Consider the following 20292-nt stretch of genomic DNA (forward strand, 5'->3'; position numbering starts at 1 on the left):
GTTAGGGAAGCTTAGAGAGTTACATATCCTTAAATGACTTGTGTGTGGTCATGTCAAAGGCAGCATACAAACCCAGTTCTTTCTGACTCCTCTATACCAAGGTTCCTTCCATTGCTCCCATCTTCCTCAAAAAACACAATTGATTTAATTCGACATTGTTACAGTTGAGTTCATTCTATTTTTCACAGATGACTGGGGGTAGGAAAAGTGGAATGAAGGGAGTGGACTGCATGGCTCCTCTGGTGCCTTCCAGCCCAAATTCTATGGTCTTCTGAGCAGTGTTTGGTGAGAGGCAAACCATGGCATCGTGAGAAGCTAGTCTTAGAGTCAGGAAGTTCTAGGTTTAAATCCTGATTTTGTCACACATACACTGGTCTGTGACTGTGTAAATAACAACCTCTCAGTCTCCTCTCAGTATATAAGACTACAAATTGGAGAACATATGCCAGTGTGTACCGGTAGAAGGAGTTTCCTTACTAGGAACTTCCTCTATTCATGAAAGCAATGTTCTGGACCAAAAAAATATTTTAATCTACTACTCTCAAAAAAGAAAATCATGCAGTTCAAGATAGGAAGAAGTCATTTTTCTGCTCAGTTTAAAAAACAAAACTGTCAGTCTATTTCACAGAGAATTTAGAAAATGTCTTATTATGAGCTTAGTGTCATAGAAATGCCCTTTGATCTTGGCCATTTTATGACTGTCATCACCATAGTAACAAGGTATGCTAGTTGCCTTTACCTAGTGGAGCTACGAGAAGATATGGCGGCTTTCCCATTCACTCAGCAAGGAGTCCTCCAGGGTACAGGTGTCTGGAAGAAACCATATTGGTCCTTTTCCTTGTGAATTGTCTCACACAATTCACAAGCTCTGGAGAGCTCTATTTCCACATCAGTCAAAGACTAAGGAATTTCTGTTCCTTGAATGTCTTGTAAGGAACCTCTGTCAAAGTTGGCTGTAAGCCAACCTTCAAAATTACATTTTGTTGGTACAGCCACAGTCAGCTAACATTTATTAAGTACCTACTGTGTGCCAGGCACTAAGCACTGCTTTAACATAAGACACATGGAGTAATGAGTAAAAGGAAACATTCAGTCATATGTTCTAATACCTTGTCAATCACTTCCAGACAGTTTTTGATCTCCAAATGGTTTTCCCTCAATACCCACCACCATTTTCTTTTTTTCAGGCCAACCCTCTTTCCTTCTATACTATACCTTATATTTCTTTAGAGGTTTTCTCCCATGAAATCCAAAGGCATTTGTAGCTATTAATTCATTGATTCTCACAATGTCCATGTCAAGCAGGTGGGAGGTCAATGTCATGCCATATTATTTCCCAAGTTAATGCATTTAAAAGTATATTGTTGTTATTCAGTTGGATGGGATTGTTTCCCCCCCCCCCCCCCCGAATTCTTCATATTCCTCATTTCTTGTTGATGTTCAGTTGTGTTTGACTGTTCGGGACTCCATTTGGGATTTTTGTGAGAAAGATATTGGAGGAGTTTGCCATTTTCTTCTCCAGCTCATTTTACAGATGAGGAAACAGGATTAAGTAACTTGCCCAAGATCACACTGCTAGTGTCTGAGGCCAGATTTGAACTCAGGGAGATGAGTCTTCGTGACTCCAGGACCAACACTACCCACTGCATCACCTAGTTTCACTGTAGGGCATATATACCAAAGGGAGGTAAATTAAGTCAAACAAAAAAAATCAATAAGGATTTATTAAGTGCTTATTATCTGCTGGGGATACAAAGAAAGGCAAAAAGTAGTCTCCGCTATTGAGTAGTACATAACCTAGTGGAGGAAACAATATACAAACAACTGTCTACAAGTAAATAAATATGATAAATTGTAGGTAATCTCAGAAGGAAGGCGCTGGTAACAAGGGAGCCGGGCAAAGGCTTCTTGCAGAAAGTTGAGACTTGAAGGAAGTGGGGGATGCTGGGAGGCAGAGAAAGGGAAGGAGTCATGGGGGACAGCCAGGGAAGGTGCATGGAGCTGGGAGGTGGAGTGTTTTGTTAAAAAAAACCCAAAAAACCTCAGCAAGATGGGCATTGTCCTTGAACTGTAGGACAGATGGAGAGAAGGAGACTAGAAAGACAGGAAAGGGCCAGGTTATGAAAAATGCTTTCTTTATGGTCCATTAAATTTGCTATTTCTTAAAAAAAAGTTTTTATTGAGGTCTTTTTCTACCACATCACCATGGTTTCCCCTAGTATCCTTTCCCCTCTCCCTTCCAGAGGAACAAAGGAAGGAAATATGCTGGGGTTTTTGAATATAATAAAGAAAATAACCAAAAAAAAAATCAACGTAACAGATCAATACCTTGAAAAAGTCTGAAAATGTGCAACATACAGTTCTTATGTACCTCTATGGCCAAGATCAAAAAACATTTCTGTTACACTAAGGATTTGGATTAGATGACTTCTGGGCTCTCTGAGCCTATGAACCTCTCCAGACTTGGTCCTGGCCTTCAAATGACAGATGTGTAGTCATATCTGCTAGATTTCTTTTTTAAGGACCATACCTTAAACCCAAATCACTCTGGCTCTCATTAACTGTCCCACCATAGGTTCCAGCTCAAGTCTCATTTGGTCTTTGGGCTCTGATGGCTCTGAGTGAGTATAAATTGCAATGGTCTCTGTTTTGGCCAGAAACCCTGACAGTCTTCCCCTCCCAAATTGATTTTTTTTGCTTTGGGTAGGTAAAAGTGGCCTTTCTTTGCCTCATTTCTCACCTAGCTTTAATCACTGAATGGATGTTGCTTGAGTCAGAGACCTGGGAAAGACCTTAGCTTAAAAAAGGCCAAGGTCTCCTATTGCATTGGGGCCATCCCTAGTCTTCCTGATCTATATCTTGCCACTTGCACCCAGATGTCTCTGGAGGGGAGAGAGAGGCTGGTTATTTTGTACAGCCCTGCCCCAGTTAACAATTCACTTGCAAGTCATGATGTCATGGTTGTCTTTAAGAATGAAAGACAATCAACCTACTACGTTAAGCTCTGGGAATACAAACACGATGAATGAAATAATCCCTCTTCTCAAAAAGTTTATGCTCTAATGAGAGAGACAACAAATACACACACACATATAGACACATATATACATACATACTGAGAATAATAAAGAGAATGAAAACAAAGTAGTTTAATATAAAGTAGAGAGGGAGGGGTGGTGGTGCTAGAATGTGGAAAGACCATGTAAAAGGTCTTCAGCGATGTCTTGAAGGAAGAGAGGAATTTTGTAATGTAGAGATAAGTAGGTATTATATTCCAGGCATGAAGGATAACCATGAAGGAGAAGGAGATCATTGTGAGGAATAAAGTGGCCTCAATTTTCCAGGCAAAGTATGGGAGGCTTGAGAGAAGAAAAGGTTTGGAATAGCTTCTCTGGAATTGTGAGTTGGGAATTCAGTTAGGAAGGAATTAAATCATAACAGTAGTCAGCATTTATATAACACTTTAAGATGTACAAAGCATGGTAAATATTTCATTCATTTTATCCTCACAAAAACCCTGGGAGGCAATTGTTTGCATTTTACTAAAGACAAAGCAGAGGCAGACAAATTAAGTGACTTACCCAAAGTCTCTGAGCTAATCAGGAAGACTCATTTTCCTGAGTTCAAATATGGCTGTGTGACCCTGGGTAAGTCATTTGATCCTGTTTGCCTTGGTTTCCTCATCTATAAGTGATCTGGAGAAGGAAATGGCAAACCACTCTATTATCTTTGCCAACAAAACCCCAAATGGGGATCACGCAGAGTCAGATCTGACTGAAAAATGACTTAACAACAACACAGCAACACTCTTCTGTCTAGTTACCTCCTAATAATGATAATAACTATGCCACAATTATATATACCATATATATACACACATATGTGTGCATATATGTGTATGTAGGTGTGTATATATGTGTATGCACACATACATATTCAAATACACACCAGTAGGTAGGTGCTATTATGATCCCAATTTTAAAGGTGAGGAAACTGAGACACAGGTTAAGTGACTTGCCCAGGATCATACAGGTAAGTGTCTGAGACAAGATTTGAACTCAGGTCTTCCGAATTCCATGTTTAACTCCCTATTCTCTGTACCACTAGCTGCCAGCGAGGGTCCAGCTGAAGCTAGATAACACAAATTTATAGTGAATCCAGTTGGTTTCCCTTGCATTATGAGAAATCATTGAGAAAATGACACAGTCATTTGGAGCTCACAAAGAGGGAGCTGCAATTCTCGATTTCACCACAAGAGGACAGCAGCTGCATCTTATTTGTAGGTAAGAGGAAAGCCACACAAAGTGAACCGGTCAGGCACTGTACATTTGGAGGCCCTGTGGGTCCCTGGGAAGCCTCAGCTGATTTTTGTTTTCAGAGGACCAGAAAAATCACCCTATTTCCAGGTCATCTGTGGTGTGGTGAACCCTAAGATCTAATAGGACTGGATCACAGGTTTTACAGTTGAAATGGAAACTGATATTTGTTTGGTCCTTTAGGTCATCCTGGACCCACCATTCTCTATGTGCCCCTCCAGTTAGCTCTCCATCCTTTCCTCTGCCACTGAGCTCAGAGGATGTGCCAGGGCCACTCTGGACCGAAGCAAACTGCTTCATTAGAGCTACACTAGGAATACAAGAACGAAATGCCTTCATCCTTTCTTCCTCTATGTTGCGTATCAGCTTGCATGTATGAGCTGGAGCTGTTTCCCTAGCATTATTTTAAGTACGTAACAGTGGTGACTTTTACATTTTTCGTCTGTGTAACTTTTCAGCTTTATACTGTATAAGATAATGAAATCCTGCTTCTAAAGCCTAGAAAATGTCCTTTTTTTCTGTTTGCGTTATTATTAAAATTTTGGATAAACTGGATAAGATGACATCTAAAGTCTCATGATTCTGGTCAGACCATGGAAAGGCTCATGTGAGTTGCTCATTTTATACTTGAAGTCTAACCACCATTGTACTTCTGAATTTCCAGATAAAATGACTGTTTGAATGAGAAAGTCAGGGACCTGTGTGTTTTAAGAAGAATGATTGATTTTAACATGGAAGTGATAACCTTCACTTTTTGCCATATCACTAAGTGCCCATACTTATTGGTTACACACCAATGTGAACAAGATTGATCCTGGCAAAATTGTGAAGTGAGCAGAGCTGGTCTACTTTGGTAATTCTCTCATATCTCTCATATCACTCTTGAAGACACTTACTTGGCTCTGCCTTTTGGAGTAATTCATTGGCAAGTAACAGTAATTCCCAAATAAATCAGTGGATTATGTTTATTCCTCTGTAGTAGCATTAGCATATATGAGAAATACTTCTGGGAAAAGGGTTTTGATTTGAATAATTTAGGGAAAGTAGATATAGAAGGCCCTATAACCTAACTACTCCTTGGCTTGTGCTAAGTGAGGCAATCTTTCTGGGTCTCAGTGATCCCTTGGGGAAACTGGAATAATCATGTACAACTTTTTGTATTGGAACATTGTTTCCCAGACCATATTTCCCAGAATCCTGGTATTCCAAATGATTCAGAAAGGAGTTCAGGGAGAAAATTTCCAATGTCAGCAATATTTCCAGGCCCCCCTCCCCCCAAAAAATTTGCTATAAAGTATTGCATGTACTTAAAACTTTTACGTGTGCCATTTTTAAAATGTGAAAAGGGTTTAAGTTTTTTCTTTCTTTCTTTCTTTTTTGTGCTTTAAAATTTCCAACACTTTATCTTTGGAGTTTTGTATTGTATACATTTACCATGACCCTTGTCCAGCATTTCTTGGTTCTGTCCATATATTTCAAGCTGAAAATCTGTGATATAATTAAGTGTGGAAACCCCTGTCCTGCAGAAACAACTGGCAAAATGGGAACATTTTGTGTAAATAAATTATTATTCATAATATTCTAATAGAGTAGTAAAAATGATTTTAGTTGCTTGGTTGCCAACGAACTCCTTTCTAAGGGGATATACCCCAATTATCCAAATCAAGGAGAAAGTTTAATGTGAATAATATAAAACAATAGATACTCCCTAGTTCATTTTGGAATGCAGACACAAATTCACTCAGGCTCAAATCCTCTGTGCCCAAGTCTGATTTCACTCCCAGCTCAGGGCTAGTTGGGTAATAGGGCTGAGGCAGGAAGCCCATGTTTTCCCAGATAATCTCCAACAATGAATGCAGACGGATATAGGAGGACTCCAGCTTACCAATGGGTTGTGTTCCCAAAATCCATTTCTAAGTGGTTTGGAACTCAGAATGGATTTTTCCATAAAATCAGTATATAATGTGTGTGTGGGGGGAGGGGGGGGAGGGTTGGGATGTGGGAGAGGAAGGGGGGATAGAGTTGAGAAAGTACAAAGATAAATGTTTTTTTTTCCTAAATATCAGCAAAAATCAGCATCAGCAGTAGGAAGACCTCTGTCTTCACTAAAACAGAAGTATCTTCATTTAAAACAATGAAGATGACCATGGTAGATACCTATGGTGGTCATACAAATCCTTGTTTCATCCTCTGATAGGTGTTGCAATTCAAAGGATCCCTGGACAAATTTATCTCTTTGCATCTACCAAGGACTCTTTTACGATCTTAATTCATGGGACCTTATTAGAAGAGTGCCTTTGATGTTGCATTTTGATCTAGAGTTTCACATGTTTTTTTCATAATCAACAAATGGCAATCAATGAGATCTTATGTTCCTTAGACAAATTTTGGTTCTTTATGTTTCCTATAGTCAGTCTAGATTGAGTGTTTCGAAAAAATGTGCCCGTTCCCATCTCGTATTTTCATCAAGCGTACTTTTCATAGTATGTAGATCATTCTCACAAAGATTTTATAAAGATGAGAAAACAAGCATTTGGGTCAGTAGTTACTGATGTCTTAATTGCTCTATAAAAATAATACCATTTGTGATACCTCCTCTCTTCCCTAGGTCATTTGGTATTTTCGGTGCTTTCTGATATTTTCAAAAATGATCCCTAGGTTCTTGCAAAATTGTGTTACCAACAACATAAGCCTCTTTTGTGCATACTTTGTTTTGGTGAAACTTGTATTGTTTTCATCTCTGTAGTGTCAATTTTATTTTCTTATAGAGCATGGCGAGGGCTGAATTCTGTGTTTTCATGATCAGCAATGATGAAAATGATTGGCCATAGAAATGTTGACAGATCTGTTCCATTTTTTTGTCTGTTTCTTTTTCTTCTTCCAGTTTCAAACTTTCTACATATTCCTATTCATTGTTCTTCACTGTTTTGTGAAATGATCCTGCTTAGAATTAACACCTGTGCAAGTCACAAATCTTGAAATATTAAAGAAGGGTAATAGTGTAGTTTGTATCCCCGAACCTATTCAATTTGACATTGAGAGGGAGCTAGTTAGAATTGTGATAGGTAGCTGTTCGATATACTGGGTGATACTCTGGACTAGAGTAAGGAAGACCTGAATTCAAATCTTACCTCAGATACTTACTAGCTATGTGACCCTGGGCAACTCACTAAACTACTCTCAGCCTCAGTTTTCTGACTTGTTAAATGAGGATAATAATGGTTTCTATTACATTGGCTTGAAATGAGGATCCCATGACATAGCATATATAAAGTGCATGGCAGACCTTAAAATGCTATATAAATGTTAGCTGCTATTATTATTAGTTAGAGCAAGTCAGCTTGGAATGAACACTATTTCATATCTGCATAAATCCCTCACTTAGTGCATATTCATTCAGTGTTCATTATTTTGACAGGCATCGATCAAGCTCATATTACATGTAAAACTATCTGCTAGGTGTTGAGTATTCATTTAAAAAATGACATACTCTCTTTGCTCAATGAATTTATAGCCTAAGCGGGAGGGGATAACCTGGAGGTGAATAAATACAATGCAGAGTAAACGTGCAAAGGAGGTAACTATTTGAAGTATTTTGACAAGATCACTTTCAACTGGGAGGATGAAGAAAGTTGATACCTGTACTGATTCTATAAGAGAAAGGAGGAGGAAAGAATTTAAATAGGTGGAAATGAGAAGGCAGCGTATGCCAAAACTGTCTGCATTTGTGTGCAAGATGAGAGCAAGGTAATATGGGTATTGGAGAGCTGACTGCTCTGGAACCCCAGCTCCCTTCCATCTACTTGGGTTGGTATAATCCTTCTCTGTTTGGGAGGTAACAGTAGTAACCCTAGGATTGGTGGAAAACCACATGCAGGTTTGTTTACATGATCTTTTAGGGGGAGATTTGTTCATTAGGAAATGCACAGACAAACTTACTTCTTAGATCAAATTGGTACAAATGCCTTGAGCACCATAGCTCAGGAAGAAAGTTATTGGAGTAGGCTGAAGAGATTTGAAAGATCACAAGCTTGGCCCCAGCGTTATAAAATTAATCCTTGCCCCTAAGTTGTAGTGTTCCTTGGGACTCTAGTGTGAGAAGGAGGGAGTGCACAGGGGAGATGCCAGTGTATTAACCAAGGCACTAAAATTAATTGTATAGTAGTGTAGAGAGCCTGCAAGTCAAGAGACCTCAGTTCAAGTGCTCATTTAGCCATTAACTAGGTGGGTCATACTAGTCCAATTATTTAATATCTCTGTATCTTTTTGCTCCTGTATAAAGTAGCAACAGTTCTTATGTACCTACATCATACTCTTGTCACAGGGTGTACAGGATGTTCAGGGAGGACAGACACCTCTGAGGTGAGGGATTGTCAAACCCTTTTCAGGGCTGCTTATCCACCTCTGGTATCCACCTCTTACCCACCTCTCACGTGCAGCTTCCATGACTCTGTGTTGACCACACTGGTCTGAGAGCCAGAAGCCAGAGGGAGGCTCTTCTGAATCCCTGAGTTCCTAATTTTTGTCTTCTGATCTTGTTGCTTGATAGGGTGCCTTACTGAGTGGCAGGTGCTCAAGGAAATTGAGAATGTCATTCCATCAGTCAGCCAGCAGGCATTTACTAAGTACATACTACTGTTCTGAGGAATACAAAGAAAAAATTAAAAAGCAGTCCCTAACATAAAAAAGTTCACATTTTTATGGGGGAGATAAACATGTACACAAATGGGTACCTACAGGATACAGAACATATGGAATTAATCATTGAGGGGGGAGACATTAGCAGTTGGGGAGGTCAGGTAAGTAGGGAAGTTATTTGCTAGATGAACCTGAAAAAGAACAAAGCCAATCATATGAACAGATTTGGCTCAGCCTAGGTAAAGGAATGATGCTTACTGTAAGGTTAAAATGACCTTAGAGTATTAGGACTTTCTGGTTCTAATCATAATTAAGTTTTATCATTCCAGTAGTGGTTCTCCTTTGGTACTCTGTTAACATCATCCTTCTCCTGGGCCTTTTCACAGAGATTGTGACTGATATAGCTACCAGATGCTAGACCTGTTGAAGCCTGTGAAAGGCAATCTACCAGTTTTCTGGTGATTTTTGAAGATTTTTGATTGTTTATCAACAAGTCATATTGTCTCTTAAGGCGAGCAACCAACATTAACTTCCCAAATATCAGCAATAGACAGGAGAATTGGGGCAAATCTTTTGCTGAAAATGAGCATAAGATATCTGCCCCTGGAACCTAACTGTGGAGTTTCTCTATCTTCTCCCCTGCCTCTTTTTAATTTCAATCCACAGTGAATCATGAGAAGGACCGTTTGCTGAGGGCCATTCAAACTCTGAATAGTAGCTGGTCACTGAAGTGTGCAAAAATGTGGCAGTGCTAAAGGTGCTATTGTCTTAAAATAAGGGAAGAATAAGGCCAAGCAGTTGTCCTGACAGTAAATGATACTTTATAATCATATTAGAAGGATTTCTGTGTGTATGCGTTCAGCAGAATGTTTGGCAGTTAGCTTCCATTTAACTAGATTTATATATAGCACACAGGAGTCTTTTAAGTGCCTTCGTTTTTTTTATGGGACAAGCTTTGGTGCCGAGGGGTCTGGTCTAGGGACAAGCAGAGACTCCCTGCATTTAAGAGAGTGGTCAAGTTATCCATCTCAAGGTCCATGATTACAATAGGATCTATGGCAATGTCCCAAATGCAGCTTATCTAGACCAGTCCTCCTGACTTCCCTCAAACCTGGCCTGTAGCCTGGGACAAGCCAGGCAAACTCTCTGGGACTCAGTGACCCTATTTGGTGAATGGGAATAGTGCCATGCAACCTGATCTCCTTGAGAAGTTGCCAGTAAAAATGACTGGCAAACACAAAGGAAAACAGGAAAATGTCATACAAATACTTGCTGTTATTATTAGTAATATTTGCATAGCTTTTCCTCTGAGGCTTCACACAGTGCTTTGTTCTTCCATTCTCTAATGCCATTTTCAAGTAATATTTCTGTATCATAATCATCTTTGTGTTTAATCCTCTACAGTTCTTTAGAAGATTCCCTCTCATTCCAAGCTGAAATTTCCCTTGGCATCATCCACAGTCAGTTTTTAGTACCTGCTAAGCCCCAGGAGTCATCCTGCCATCTTTCTGGCATGATGGTTGTGTCAACATGCTTCCAGGAAGGATTTTCTAAACTTTGTATCTCTTTCAATTGCTAGCATACAATAAGTGCTTAATATATTACACCATAAAACAGGGTAAGAGCCAGATGACCACTTGTCAGGGGTAAAAAAGGCAGTAATGTGGAAGAGACTACTTTGATTGGGTCATCAAATGGCACTGTTGGCCCCTGACAACTTGATAGGTTGTATGGATGTAGGGAGTATGGGAGTCTACTGGAGGAGAAAGGGTAGAATAAAGCTTATCATGGATGATGAGAAGACATATAGCATTTGTATATGCCCATGATATTCCTAAGGCAGATGTATGTCTTCTCAACTTGGGCAGGGGCTCAGACTGTAAATGCCAGCCATTCCCAGTGGCTAGCATGTTATTACTGTGCAGCATTTTAGTTGTGTCCAATTTTCCTAGCTTCATTTGGGGTTCCCTTGCCAAAGATACTGGAGTGGTTTACCATTTCCTTCTCCAGTTCATTTTGAAGATGAGGAAACTGAGGCAAACAGGGTTAAGTGACTTGCCCAGGATCACACAACTAGTAAGTGCCTGATGCCAGATTTGAACTCAGGAAGATGAGTCTTCCTGACTCCAGGCCTGGCACTTTATCTACTGCACCACCCAGCTGCCTTTGGGTAGTATAGACTTTTGCTAATTGTGGGTCGTTACTTAGTGTTACTTACTGATTAGAGTTATATTACTGGGAAATACTGCTCCTCTCAGGAAGATAAGTCAAATAGATGATCTTCAAGGGTCCAGCACTGCCAGGAGTGGCTGGAAAATAAATGAAAAGTGATTGGCCTAAGGTATAGTTAAAGAGTGATGGAAAGAGGAATGCTTTCTCTGAATATGGGTTTGGAGAAGAACTCTTGCCTAAGGAACCACGGTTGCTGACATGTTCTATACAAAACTTTTTTTAGCTTTGAACCATATGAAAGCTCTTGTGTGAGAAGGAAGGATTATGTTTTGGTTGTTTCTATCACGTTTGCATACTTGGGCTCCGCTCATTGGCAGTGTGTCACCTTTGAATCAGAAGGACAGCAACATATATCAGTGGGTAGCAAAATCAATGACTTGGTCTTCTTTAATGTATAGGTGGCAAGTGTTTATCACATAGGTGCCATATCTGTATGTGTGTAGGAGAAACAGCATTGGAACCAAAGTCAAAGAATTGGAATTATAATCCTGGTTTTGCCATGGGCTGGAGGTGGGCCTTAGGCAAGTGGTTTAGCTTTCTCTGCATCTGTTTTCTCATCGGTAAGATGGAAATAATACAGTCCTACCAACTCCTATTGAATTGTAGTGAAGATGCAACGGGAATGTATATGACAGTGCTCTGAAAAGCATGCTACTATCCATTCGTTTTTCAGCTGTTGTCCAATTCTTCATGACGTCATTTAGGGTTTTCTTGCAAACATACTGGAGTGGTTTGCCATTTCCTTCTCCAACACATTTGACCAATAAAGAAACTGAGGCAAACAGAGTTAAGTGACTTGCCCAGAGTCACACAGCTAGAAAAGTGTCTTAGGTCAGATTTGATCTTAGGAAGAACAATGTTCCTGACTCCAGAGCAACACTCTTACCTACTGTGCCACCCTGCTCTAAAAAGTACACATTACTATACAAAAGCCAATGAATTAGAATAAAATGATAAGTGAATGTTAGGGATAAAAATTATCCTAGAGTACTCCATCTACCTTATTTTACTGATGGACAAATTGAGGCTTAGGAAAGTTAAGTGATTTGACTAATGTCACATGAATAGTTGGTGGCAGGTTGAGGACTAGAATGCAGAATGTGAGAGCTGATGGGACCAACCCCACCTGGTTTCAACAATTGGGAAACTGAGGCTCAGCACTTACCCAAGGTAATAGTTATTTAGTAGCAGCTTGTCTTACTCCACATCCAATATATTTTCTGTTCTTTTGCACCATGAAGCACATAAGGCAGCTAAATGGAATACTGGAAAGAGCACTGGGTTCTGAACCAGGAAGGTATCTTTGTGAGTTCAAATCCGTTCTTAGAAACCTTTTTGCTGTGTGACCCTGAGCAAGTCACCACCCTGTTTGCCTTAGTTTCCTCATCTATAAAATGAGCTGGAGAAGGAAATGGCAAATCACTCCAGTATCTTTGCCAAGAAAATCTCAAACGGAGTCACAGAGAGTCAGACTGAAAAAAGACTGAAAAATGACTTAATAACATAGCACATATAAACTTGGGGCTCCCTCTCAACCCTGACTTAAAGGTCCAGAAGGTGCCTGTAGGTTGCTTTTCAGAGTCTAGGGGTAGCCCTAAGGTGTTGGGGCTGTTTTCTAATGCTATGGCTTATGAGCACTACTGTTATGTTTCTTACCATGATGATCAGTTGTTATTAATTAACCCTTTTAGAAAAAGGGTTTTCTTTTACAAAGGTAGTAGATAGTAAGAACAGTTGGTAGAAAACAGCCTTCCCCCAAAGTCTGCGATACACTTTTCCATCACTACATACAGAGTCCAGGATAAAAAGCAGATTCAGACTCTAGAACACATGGCAAAGGAGTAACTCATAGTTCCTGAAAATTCTGTAATTCTGAAGGTGATTCCTTTAGGTGAAGTATAGTTTTTCTGCTGGAATCTTTGTAGACCTTTGAATCTATTTCCTCATCATGTTCAGTCTTGCCCTTGACTTTCAACACAGACGTTGTCACCAGCCAATCCTGGGGCACTTCTAGGATGTTGATGGTAAGTGGTAAGGTGGAAAATCTAAAATCTTTGGGTCTTTTGCAGCTTGAAGGGGGGTACTCCTTCAGCTGGGGTGGGAGGAGACCTAGGCCACAGATGAAATGTTCTTCTCCCTCCAAGTCCAAGTGATTCGTTTTTATCTCTTCCTCTTCTTCCTTGTCATATATTCAAGTATTCAGGTTCTAAAGTAACTCTCTGGTAGTATGTAGGTCCCACAAGGTGTTGCCAAGTCCCTCATTCAAATAGAACCATCTTCTCGTAGCATCTAGTTGAAATGTCTTTGATTTAAGGAGGTGTCCAGTCCTTATTCACACCTAGCTCTGGTTGACTGATTCTATGAAAAAGTGTTGTCATTATCATTAGATCTCCTAATTTCCATCCAGATTCTTTTTCCATCGTGCCATTGTGTTTTGTTTTGTTTTTTTTTAATTCTAAAAGCTAGAAAGAATGTTAGAAGTTCATCTAGCCCAGTTAGGCTAGTTGACAGGAAAATTAGCAACTTATATTTGTATGGTGCTTAAGGCATACAAAGGGATCTCATTACCTTGAGGTATGTAGTTTAAATCTATCCTTATTTTATATATAAGGAAACTGAGAGTCACATAACAATTGGCTTTCTCATTCCCATAGCTAATTCATATGTTGAATCCCAGAATTGAAAGGGACATACAGGCCATCTCAATTCTGTCCACAATTTCTCTGACAGGTAGTAATATAGCCTCAATTTGAAGACCTCTATGAAAAGGAATTTCCTTTATGCCAAAAGAGATATGGAACTGTGTATACCTTTTGTCTCAGCAATACCATTATTTACTTTGTTTCCCAAGGTGATCAGGGAAAAAGGAAAAGAACCTATGTTTCCAAATATTTATAGCAGCTCTCTTTGTAGTGGCAAAGAACTGGAAATTGAGGGGATGCCCAGCAGTTGGGGAATGGCTAAACAAGTTGTGGTTTATGATTGTGACGGAATACTACTGTACTGTAAGAAATGATGAGAGGTTGATTTTTAGAAAAACATAGAAAGATTTCAGTGAACAGAAGCAAGAGAATGTTGTACGCAGAAACAGCAATAATTGTTCGAAGTATAACTGTGAATGACGAAAGTTATTCTGAGTATTACAGATACTCAAATCAACTACAAAAGACCTCTATGAAGAAAGATACTAACCACCTCCAGAGAAAGAACTCATAAATGATTCTGCATAGTTAGATTTTACATATCTATATATCTATATATGCGTGTGTGTGTACATATATATGAATTTATTTGTACGTGTATATGTACATACATACATATGCATATATGTAGATAGGTAGATAGATAAAAGGGTGACTTTCTTTAGTGTGTGGTAGGGAGGGAGGGCAGGAGACAGTCCTGAACTTTAAAATGTAACAAAATAATTTAATTAAAAAAAATTCTCCTGCATTTTGAAGCAGGACTACTTTTGGATGGTTCTGAATGTCAGAAATTTTTCTTTTATATCAAATTAAAATATGGAGAAAAGAGAGCAAAGCCCTGGGAGAGCAGAGTTTTCCCTGCTGGTTTCTTGCCTCTGAAACATTTGTCTCTTAATGACTCATCAGGGCATTTCCTTGTAATGACATTATGTCCTTTTTGTCCTTTAAAAGGACAAAGTTGTGTCCTTTTAACTAGCTTCCTAAAATACCTGGCATTACCCTATGCCTAGGCCACTGCTTTATTAGTATTCTTGGTGTGATGGTAGTGACAAGGATGAAATGTTTAACAGAAGTCAGGAAATGGTTTGGTTTTCCCTCCTGCCTCCCAAGTTGGACTTTGCTAAAGCAGCTCTATGGTAGGGTCTAAGCATGCAAAAGGCCAGATTGGCTTCAGGTATAGGCACCCTAGGCTGCTGTCTACATGGTGCCATTGAGGGATGTTGAACCACTCATCTCACTGAAAGCTTCTCCCTTATTCTGTGTTGGAAATTTTTATTATTCCTTGTAGGCTTTTTAAAGAAGTGAATTTTAGCCTGGTTAAAGCTTTGAGTTAAGTAGGAGGAGCTATCACATCTATTAGTCAACACATCAGAAGAAATGTGCCTTTTTAGTTAAAAATATGCAACTGCATAATGTCACAACAGAGAGCAGGTTTCTGAGAGTTATGTTGTTGCTAAGTTTGGATGGAAAGAAAGACACTGAAAACATAGGATACCCTCTGGCTGATGATGTGACTCAGTGGGATTGATACAGCATCCTTGAAGATCTGATGCCAGAGGGAGCAGGGTTCTTACAATGGTACTCAAGGGAGGAATAGCTGGTTTTAGAGTTTTTCCCAGCTAGCCAGCCCTGTGAAAGACAGCTTGGCCTCTGCTTAGGGCCTCTGCTTATACTTTAGATTGGTCTTTTCCTATTATGGGTCCTCAGTGGGAGGTGAATGTTTTCATTATCTACTAGGTTACAGTGGGAATAAATGAGATGATAATTAAAAGTGTCCCAATTGAAAGGTCCAGGTCATAGGACCCTAGAACTAGAGCTGGGAAGGACCTCAGATTGAATATTGTCATGCAGCATCCTAGTGTAATGATAAGAGCACTGGATTCAGAGGCAACTGCCCTACCTTCTAGTCTGGATCTGCCATTTACTGTCTGCTTAACCCTTTGGCAAGTTATTTAACTTCCCTGAGCCTCAGTACCCTTAGCTGTAAAATAGGGATTACGATACCTACCTTGCTTACCTCCCGGGGTTATCATGATGATTCATTGAGACAGTGTATGTCAAACCATCTGAAAACTGCAAATATAAAGAAAGTTATTGTATGAATGGTCTCTCAATCTCAAACCCCTGAATTGAAAGAAAGTACCGGTATATTGGGCCACCAATGAAGTACTTGCCTTCAATTCAAACAATCACTCTCTCTCCAAATACATGCCCTAGTTCTACTGAAATGTTTTGGATAGATATATCACACACACACGTGTGTGTGTATGCTTATGTATTTTATTTATTATATCTAGCTATCTACAACAACAACAAATCTGTATACAGTAATTTTTATTTTGGTGGATCATTATCAGCTTTCTTATGTAACAGTATTTATAAATGTGACCTTATTCAATGCCACTCCAGTTCAATTCAGCAGATGTCTATTAAGTGCCTAATAGGTACTGAGTATACAAATGTAGTCCTGATCCCGAGAGCCTTCATTTTTTTTTGGAAGAATATGACATACACACACAGATACTAAGTATTTAAAAGCTTGTGCAAACTAATTTCAGGAAGGAAGGAGCTCTAACAGAGCTTGGGGTTGGTTTGTTTTTTTTTTTACTTTCAGGTTTGCATAGCTCTTTAAATATGTATTTCCTCATTTGATCTTTATAACAGCTTTGTGTGGTGGGTGCAATCACTAGGTGCAATTTTACAAATGAGAAAACTGAGGAAGTGGAAGAGAGGGGAAAGCTGAATCAGAGCTACATAGGTATCGAGTATCTAGGGCAGGATTGGAACTCAGGTCTTCCTGTTTCAAAGTTCAGTTCAGCATTTTGTACATTGTGCCATCACATCTAGTTAACAACTGGATGGTTGAGGAAAGGCCTTAAATGGGAGATATTATTTCTGTGATATTTTGAAGGAAGTTAGGAATTCCAAGAGGCACAGGCGAGGAGAGAGTACATTCCAAACATGGAAGGTGTCAACAGGCAATCGCTGTCACAAGACAACGTGAAAAGAAAATGAACATGCATGTGTAACCCATAGGGTTCCCAGTCTTTACAGAAGTTTACATTTTTACAAAAACAGGACAAAGGGAGGAGGGGACACCAGGAAAGAGAATGACATGAAAGGGAGAACAGCAAAGGTGGAAAAAGACAAAACCACTCCCCATGAGGAGGAGCAAGGTGGGCAAAAAACCTCAGTCTTTTCCCTTGGGAACTGCTAGACTATGAAGATAGGAGGATCTGTTTATCTGTAAAGGACCCCAGCTGCACAAGCATTATCCCAGCCTGGCACAGACTGGCTGGCGCCTGTCTTGACTCTCAAGGACACAAGGAGTCCAGTTTGGGGTGCAACAACAAATTACGTAAGCTCAGGGGAAGCTTCAGGCTTGACACATTCAGAGCCTCCTGCATGTTCTGGGTTCAGTATTTCTGGAAAATATGGCAACTCAAAAAGACAAGTTCAGAGACCCCTTAACAGGGGCCATCTGTGCAAAGAGAAGGAGGCAGGAGATGGAATGTTATATACCAGGACCAGGTAGAAGGCCAGTTTGACTGTAATGGAGAATTCATGAAAGAAAGCAATATAAAATAAAACTAGAAAGGTAGTTGGGAGTCTCTGGAAGCCTCTAAAATGCTAGACTGAACATTTTGTGTTAAAGAATTAGATTCATTCCTTTTTTTCCTTTTGTCTTTATAGGTATATTTAATTTTATTGAACTCTTGTGGAAGAGAAATAACCTGAGAACTATGAACTTGTCAGTCTCTTAGTAGAACCATTTTGGCTTGTCTGTCATCAAAATCTCCCTTCCATTTGGCAGGAAAGAGGTTGGGGATCCTTACTACCATGAGAAAATAAATTTATTTTTAGTATCAGTTTTACCCTCACTCAGAACGAGTCTTGTAAAAAGCTTAAAGGATAAGGGGGAATTAAAAACCTCGGAAAGTTTCTCAGCATCTCCATAAAGGGCAGAGCCAATGACTTTAAGCAAATGGCATGAAGAGTGACTGAGTTACCTCTGATGTCATAGCCAGTTCCATCACCCAAGTGTCTCTCCCTGTTTTGAATCATGGGTTTCAAACATCCCCAAAAGCTTTCCCCCTGGTAATTCCAAAGCTCTTAACAAATCAATCCTAGGGAGAAATAAACAAATATGTAGAAGAGCAACAGGATATTTAGAGCATGGTTTTAATTAAAATTTTCATGTTTCCCTCTTGATGTCTTGTATGACCCATTAAATATATTGTTTAAATTCTCCATAAAAGTAAGTACTAATTGCATGCTAATCATCATTGTTTCCTCATTGTCCTCATTGTCAGGATCTCAAAACTCCCTAAAGAGGAGGGAGTTCAGAAGGCACTGAGACAGTCTTTCCTGATTTGGTGACACAGATCCATTGTAGCAAGCCCTTTTGGTGTTCCCTGTGCACAAACCCTGAGATAGCTTGTCTTCATAGTTCAGCACATAAGAAGACCCCTCCAGGGGAACATACGGAAGAAATATTCCCAAAGACACAAAAGACAAAACACTCAGGGATATCCAATCCCATACTCCTCCTAATGCCCCCACCTACTCCTTTCTTCTTCCTAAAAGCACTGCAATGTTTGGCATGGGAAATACTGTACGGTGATAGTCATCTTTCAAACACCAACAATGCAAATTTTGCTGCTTCTTGCTCCTGTGTACTGGTTTCAAGAAACTCTAGTTTTGATAAGGGCTTAGTGTATCCTTCAAGGATATTGAATTGCAGTTGCTGACTTTTCTCCCCTCTAGCTCAGTTGCACTATTTTTTTTTGCTGTGCTAACACTAATCCCCTTTTTAAAAAATCCTGTCATCCTTGTCTGTCTCTCTCCCTCTCTCCTTCTCCTCCTTTTCCTCTCCCCTCTTAATCCCTTCCTCCTTCCCTTCCCTCCCAACACATACACCCAAAATATATGTACATCTAGATATACATCTACATATAGATATCTATTTATCTGAAGCTTTAAAATATCACTTTCTTCTGTACTTAACAATATATAATGATTGGATCATGTAGGATCCTGTAAAAAAAAGTTACAAAATGTGAAACACTTACCAGTCTTAAAAAGCTGTACTACCTGTTAGCCTGCCCAAAGTGAATGTTGCATAGAAAACTCAATAAGTTTATTTAGCCATTCTGAGTTGTGATTAGTCCCAGGCAGTCTATCTAAACAGTTACCTGAAGCATTGCCAGCTCTCATTTATCATTCAGTAGATCCAGGGGAGCAGATGGTATGATGGAGGGTCATTGCAGCTCTACAGTATAGAGATGATGCCGAGCAAGCATTAGTGGAAGGAATTTAGCATGTTTAGCCTGGAGGAGAGCAGTCAGTCTTGAAGTATTTGAAGGGAAATCAAATGGAAAGGGGATTAGAATGTTCCCTTTGGCTTTCATAGGCAGAACTGGTAGCAATAATTAACCAGTGTAAGAGAGGCAAATTTTGGCTCAACATAAGGAATAACTTTCTTATACAATCAGGGTTATTCAGAAGTGGATAAAAAAATGGGTTCTTCTTTTCTAGAGATTTTAAAAGCAGACTTTGGGTGATTAGTTGTGGGAATGTTAGAGAGGAGATTCTTTGTTTATGTGTAGTTTGGACCACATGTGATTCTCAATTTGTTGATTACCTGGGTTCATTTACCTTTCTGTTACTTCCTGACATATTCTCTTGTTAAATGAGAAAAGTGCCAACTTTGTGCCTCTTTTTTTTTCCTTTGGAGAGAATGTTCCCCATCCCAGGGCATCCACAGGAATCCCAAGGTCATAGATGTAGGAGAGATCATCAGAGGCATTCTAGACCAGTTCCGTCCTTATACTCAAGGAACCTAAGGCCAAGGGAGGTTGTGACTTGCCCTAAGTCATACAGGTAGCAAATATCAGGAGTAGGATTTGAATCCAAGTCTTCTGACTCTAAAGCCTCAGGAGGTAGGATCAGGGTCCTCAACCATCAAACAGAATGGACAAGTCTCTCCATAGTTCTTCTAATCTGAGTTACCATTCCTGGTATCTTTGTTCTTCTAATGCCCCACAGTAGTTATGATCTGCTTATCAGACCTTACTCATTCTTGCAGATCATAATACTTTACTTTGAGGGAACTAGATGGTGCAGTGTCTAGAGCACCAGTGCAGGAGTCAGGAGGACCTGAGTTCAAATCTTACCTCAGACACTTGACACTCACTTAGCTGTGTGACCTTGGGCAAGTCACTTAACCCCAACTGCCTCGTTCTGGGTCATCTCCAGTCATCCTGATGAATATCTGGTCACTGGATCCAGATGGCTTTGGAGAAGTGAGGCTGGTGACCTGCACAGCCCTCCCTCACTCAAAACAAAGTCAAGTGCAAGTCATGTCATCGTTTCTCTGATGGCGTGGTCCTCTTCAACAATGA

At 39.7% G+C, this 20292-nt stretch overlaps 1 protein-coding gene and 1 long non-coding RNA gene across 2 annotated transcripts in view; one reads left to right on the top strand and one right to left on the bottom strand.

The window, feature by feature from the left end:
- The window catches only part of LOC140513805 (uncharacterized), a 65819-nt gene that overhangs the window by 10105 nt on the left and 35422 nt on the right, over nt 1-20292 (top strand). The gene's annotated exons all lie outside the window — the stretch shown is intronic.
- Nucleotides 1375-19055, bottom strand: LOC140513847 (uncharacterized). Its single transcript, XR_011970388.1, has 2 exons — nt 15897-19055; nt 1375-13544 (listed from the first exon to the last, which is right to left on the bottom strand). It is a non-coding gene; the product is annotated as an uncharacterized lncRNA (long non-coding RNA).

The sequence above is a fragment of the Notamacropus eugenii genome, chromosome 7 (assembly GCF_028372415.1).
Source record: "Notamacropus eugenii isolate mMacEug1 chromosome 7, mMacEug1.pri_v2, whole genome shotgun sequence".
Lineage (NCBI taxonomy): Eukaryota > Metazoa > Chordata > Mammalia > Diprotodontia > Macropodidae > Notamacropus > Notamacropus eugenii.